Source organism: Hippopotamus amphibius, chromosome 4 (assembly GCF_030028045.1).
Source record: "Hippopotamus amphibius kiboko isolate mHipAmp2 chromosome 4, mHipAmp2.hap2, whole genome shotgun sequence".
Classification (NCBI taxonomy): domain Eukaryota; kingdom Metazoa; phylum Chordata; class Mammalia; order Artiodactyla; family Hippopotamidae; genus Hippopotamus; species Hippopotamus amphibius.
Window position 1 is genome coordinate 145,401,410 of NC_080189.1, and position 6,035 is coordinate 145,407,444.

The 6,035-nt window shown below is 39.5% G+C and overlaps 1 non-coding gene across 1 annotated transcript; it reads right to left on the bottom strand.

Annotated features, from left to right (window-relative positions):
* Positions 1–2,759: 2,759 nt before the first annotated feature.
* TRNAK-CUU (transfer RNA lysine (anticodon CUU)) lies at positions 2,760–2,832 on the bottom strand. The gene has a single exon. It is a non-coding gene; the product is annotated as a tRNA-Lys (tRNA).
* Positions 2,833–6,035: the final 3,203 nt, after the last annotated feature.

Sequence of the window (6,035 nt, forward strand, 5' to 3'; positions counted from 1 at the left end):
CTTGGAAATAAAGTTTTTGCAGATGTAATTAAATTAAGGTGGGGTTATTAGGGTGGGCGCTAATAGGCACTGTGACTGGTGTCCTTATACGAAAAGGAAAATGCCATGTGAGACAGAAACACAGGGAGAAGATATGTACCAGTGAAAGCAGAGATTGGAGTTAGGTACCTGCAAACCAAGAAACACCAAGGGTTGCTGATGACAGCAGGAAGCTAACAGAAAGAAGCAAAGAACAGATCCTTCAAGAGAGCCTTTCAGAGCATGACTGCCTACACCTTGATTTCAAGCTTCTAGCCTCCAGAACTGAGAGACAGTACATTTCTTTTAAGTCACTCAGTTTGGGGTACTTTGTTTATGGCAGCCCTAAGAAACTAACACACACTTCTTAATTCACTAGTTCAACACATACTTATTGGACATCTGCCAGATACTAATTTAGGTGCTTGAGGTACATTAGTCAGCAAAGATAAAAATCCTGCCTTTGTGGACTTACATTCCAAGGGTGTGGGTGAAAGTGAAGAGAGTTAATAAAAGTTAGAAGCTGATACCTTCTATAGAAAAGAATAGTGTAGGGTAAAGTGGGTGGTGGGGTAGTTGCCAATTAGGGTGATCAGGTTTGGGCTTAAAGTGACTCAAAGACAAATCAGGCAAGTGTGACAGTAAGAAATACATATTTGGTATCTGCCCCTAGTTTCTAACACAGAGCTTCTAAAACCCTTATCAATTCCTGTGTGATGGGGGTGTGAGGAGCATCTTACACAGACCTTCTAAATCCCTTGGTAGGAGTGTCTTCTGTTCTAATGAGGCGACTATCGTAGGGCTCCTGGATGACTTCAGGATGAGGGCTGGTCACCAGAAAGTCCCAAGTCATGATTAGAAACAGCACTTTCAGTCCCCCACCCCCCACCCCATCCTGCAGGGAGAGGAGAGGGGTTGGAAACTGAGTCAATAACTGATCACGCCTGTGTGATGAAGCCTCCATAAAAATCCCTAAAATACAGGGTTCACAGAGCTGCTAGGATGGCGAACATATGCAGGTGCTGGGAGAAGGATACGGCAAGGAGAGGAAGTGTGAGTTCCACGCTCCTTCCCCATACCTCACCTTATGCAGGCCTCCTATTTGGCTGTTCCTGCGTTGTATCCTTTATAGTAAACCAGGAATAAGTAAAACTGTTTTCTGGAGTTCTGTGAGCCATTCTAGGAAATTAACCTCGGGAGAGATTGTGGGAATCCCTGATTTATAGTAGGTTGGTCATAAGTGTGGAGGCCTGGACTTGGACTCGGCATCTCACAGAACATTCACTTCAGACAAGCTGGTCCGTGTCCAACTCCAAACACCAAACATCATCCTCTCTTGCTACATGAGTGACTTTACCAGTTTCAGCTTTATCCCTTCTTTCGTCTGCTTTCCCTATAGATACGATTTATTTAGATAATAGAATTGCCCTTGCTTTCTGAGAACACGCAATCTAGAAGGAACCCACACTTCCTCAGACCCTCCCCGAAATTCTCCACTCAAGCCCAGTCCTATAATAGGTTCTTCCTAACACCCTCTTACTGAGACACCCCACAGGTCTCCCTCCCTGCAAGGGGTAAAAAGCCAAACTTGTTCAACTACAGGTGGGTTTTATGTTTTAACCAATTAATGAATTGGTCTTTGATTGAAGGGCATTGTCAGGTCGAAGAGATGGGAGGAGAGGCATGGTGAGCTTAGGCGACTGCGGGGTAACGTGCTCCAAAGAGGAACACAGAAATACAGTAGAATGGAAGCCTGCAGGGAAACGGTCGAAGTTTTCGTTATGTTTTAAGATAAAGAACAGCAGGTTTGTATGTTGAAGGGAAAAATCTAGAGAGACAAACGGATAGCTTAGGAGGAGGAAAGTTAGCGGAGAAGAGGTGGAGTACAGGAACGAGTGCTTCAGGCAGGAGCACGCGTCGTTGACCTACAGGGTCCGGGGAGTGAGGGCCTGGAGCGTGCGAGGCTGCGGTGTGGACCTTCTCTTTTTGGTTACTTCAGAGTTCTCAGAGAAGAGGGGAAAACGGCGGAAGTCCTGCCTCCCACAATATCTAATTGCCCGCTCGAAATTTCACATCTCAGCTGTTTTCTGCTTCTGTTTCAAAGGGCCTCCTCTTTACCGGAATATTAACTTCCTAATATCTATCCAGATGGATGGATAGATTCCAAATACAGTCCCACGAACAATGGAAGAAAACCGGACTGTACCTTAGTTGTACAGATCTCACAACAGAATGAAACACTTACTGTATATTTTTCCAGAAGACATTCCTACTACTCCTGCCCCAGGACAAGCCCTATATCGAGAAGAAAAAAGTAAACAGGAAAGGACTTTTACGGAGAATCGCTTAAGTTTTAGAAAAGCTGCCAATATTGAGGCTCATAATTTTGTTCTGATAAAATAAAAAACTGCCCTCTATCAGCAATAATGCAGGTATGCACAGTAACAAAGAAAATCAATTTCAACTTAAAACCGTGGCCTTTTCAGTTTCTTCTGTGCTTTAAGGAGGAGGTAGGGAGGGGAGGGATCCGGGAAAAGAAGAGGAACTTGTGCTTTCAAGTGCGCAAGCGCAGTTTGAGAACTGTTTCGTTTGCAAACTGGTCTTTTTTCCAGAGATCTGGTTAATATTGGTAGTGTCTAAATTAATCCTGTTAAGAAAGAAAAATCTCTGCTTAATTATAATGCTATGGCGAGAGTTTAGAATGTTTAAGGGAAATAAAATGCTGAACAAAACCTTCATTGCGCCCAACGTGGGGCTCGAACCCACGACCCTGGGATTAAGAGTCCCATGCTCTACCGACTGAGCTAGCCGGGCACTTGACTACCACGTTTCTTTTTTCTTGTCTTGAAGTGTTCAGCTACAGTTGATTTTCTTTCCCTATATTTACATTAAAAAATTTGTCATACTATGTTAACCTCTTTTTTAACTGCAGTATATATTTATGTTAACTTCTAAATCAGTTTTTTAATTCTTTGAAACAGTTCTTTGTACTTAGACAATAATTTTACTGAAAAATTACGCGTCTTTCATTACAGAATCACTGAATCTCTTTTTTCTGAAATGTTTAAAAATATTTACTGCCCAACACATTATCTTCTTTACATAAACACGTAACAAGACTGTTCGCTTCCTATCAAATGGCACAATGGATTCCCACAATTTGGGGCGCAGCTTTAAAATACAAAGTTTTTAATGAAGTTAGTTACACAAACGGAAGAAAAGTGGAGCTTAGCTATTTTCCTTTAATATAATCTAGTCAAGGAAAGTTAAATTGAGGAAGGAGATACTGGTTCATCTAAAATAAGCCCTCCTTCCGGTAACCGCCTGACAATTGAGAGCTAGGACCCTGAGAGGTTGTTATTACCATGCATCTCAAAAGACAAGCTGAGAGGAAAGGATTGCAGAGTCTGTGAGTCTTATGGTAAAGAATGTTAATTCTAGGAGAAAAGGGGAAGAACTGATTCTGACCAAATTGTGACAAGCTGAGACAATGGAATAATCTCCTATGAAAATATATATATTCTGAGATATTAGTGAAATTTCCTAGATAAGGAACACTGAAGATTTCTGTGATGGGGTGGTGTCTACCCTACTGCTCAGAACAGCAAGCTAAAGCCTAATTGTAAACCTGGGAGTAACAAAGAATTCTTGAGATACTATCCCTGAAACACTAAAACACAGTATTTAGAAGTTAAACACATTGGGCATCACATTTCCCAGCTACTTAATTAAGACCTAATAATAAGGTATGGCATAAAATATGTTTAGATTCCTCAAAGCGCACCTAGGATTTAAGTATAATATTTAAAATTTTCAAGCTTGAAATATTAATGCAATTATTCACCAACAATTTTTCCTTGCAGTTGCGAATTCTGGTTTATTTTGACTATTTTATAACTTGGCAGAACGTAACTGGGAAGTAAATTTTGTATTTATTTGCATCTTCAACACATTTATTAAGCACCTACCATGTGCGAAGCACTGTGTTATGTATTCTAATAGATGGAAGTATAAACCAGACTCTGATAACTTCAAAAAACCTTATCACCCTATAAGAAAGATATGTACGGATTACACACTGATTTCATGTGCACTACTTCCAAAGTAATTTAAAGTAACTAAAACAAACACATCCATATGCACATCTTTTGTCTTGAAATGAATCACGCAAATAATCAAGAACCCTGGAGCACAATTCAATGCATTCTTCCAAGATACAAGATAAATCAACAATCTAGCCCCAAAATAGGCAGTTCATTTGACAGTGAGTTCAGAAAGAGGTCCAAATTAATAATTATTAATGAGTACACAGTAAGCACTAGGCACTCAAATCGTGTTTATCACACACGAGCAGGAAAGTTAATTGCGTTTAATTGGACCCCTAAATAAGTTTGGAGTAACTGAGGTTTACCTTCAAGGTGAACCCTCCTAGGACTATACTCTTCAGCTTTCTTCAGCACTTTCTCGGCCTACCCTGGTCCAACTCAGGACCCTTCATGAAAAAATTGCAACTAGAATATTTTAGTGAGGGTTAGGCAAATGAAATGGCTAGCCTTCCAAGTAAATCCAAATCCTTTCTTTATCCATTTCTTTGAGACTAAACACTAGCCTTTAATTATAATGCTTCGTTAGCAGGAAGAAGCAATTGAATTTCCTCTTTCTCCTTTACTTTCTACATCTAATTTTTCATCAAGCCCTACATATCTAAAATCCATCCACATATTTCCACCTCCACCGCCACCACTCTACTCATTCTCTGTTACTGCTTGCCCACAGGACTGCGATAGCTTTCCAACTAGTGTCTGTGCTTCTGTTCTTCCCTGTATTTATCATTCTTCACACAGAAGCAAGATTTAATAACTAAATTAGACCATATCCTTCTTTTTACAAAACTGCTGATGACCTTATGGTGGAAAGCCAAAAACAACTGTGGAAGGAATGACGCAATTAGAAAATCACCATTTGGCAATCATAATCATAGTAACTGATTCAAATATGAATCATGGGATACTATAATTAGTGGATGAAAGGTGAAGGAGTTGCAGGATATTTACATAGTCTGAAGGTGTTTCTTCACAAGATATTTATTAATTACAAAGGGCAAAATTAAAACTATAGTGGAGAAATCTTAAGCAAGTGCTCAAAGTCAGCATCATCAGCAGTGGAACAAACTGACACCATATACCCCCTAATAAGAGATTATAATATGAATACTAAGGTTACCTTTGTGGCATTCCTGACAAAAATGCCTCACCCAAATCTAATCATGAAAAAAGGCTCACAACCTAAACTGCAGAATATCCTACTAAGTAAATGTTTTGTATTCTTCAAAAGTGTTAATGCCACGAAACCGAAAGAAATACTAAGAAACTACTTTCCAGATTAAAGGAGACTAGAGACATGACAACTAAATGCAATGTGTGATCTTAGATTTTCTTTTGCTGTGAAAGGAATCATCAAGAGATTTGCCAAAATCTAAACGAAGCCTGTAGATTAGAAAAAAAGTATTGTTAATTTTCTTATTTTCATAGTTGTACTGTGGATATGTAAAATGATGTTGATTTGATTTGGGGGAAATACACACTGAAATATTTAGCAGTTTAAAAAAAAATGCTGATGGCTTTCCATTTAAAATCAGATTAAAATCCAAACCACTACAGGATCTGATCCCATGTCCACCTCTGATTTCACTTCCTGTCACTCTCCCCTACTTAATCTCTATGGCAGGCCACACTGATCTGAGGGTTCCTGTAACAAGCCAAACATATTCCGACATAACAATTCCAAATTTCATTTAAATATCCCCTGTTCAGAAAGTCATTCCTTAAGTATCAATACTACGTCTAAAGTTCAAACTTCCGTTGCCTCTTCTTTTTTACCACAAGATGCAACTATTTGCTTATTTACTCTTTGTTGCCTATTTCTTCCCAGTGAATGTAAACTCATTAAGGGATTAGGTCATGTCTCCTCCACCGTTTTATCAGGCAGCAGTGTTTAACTGAGTACCTGGGACATAT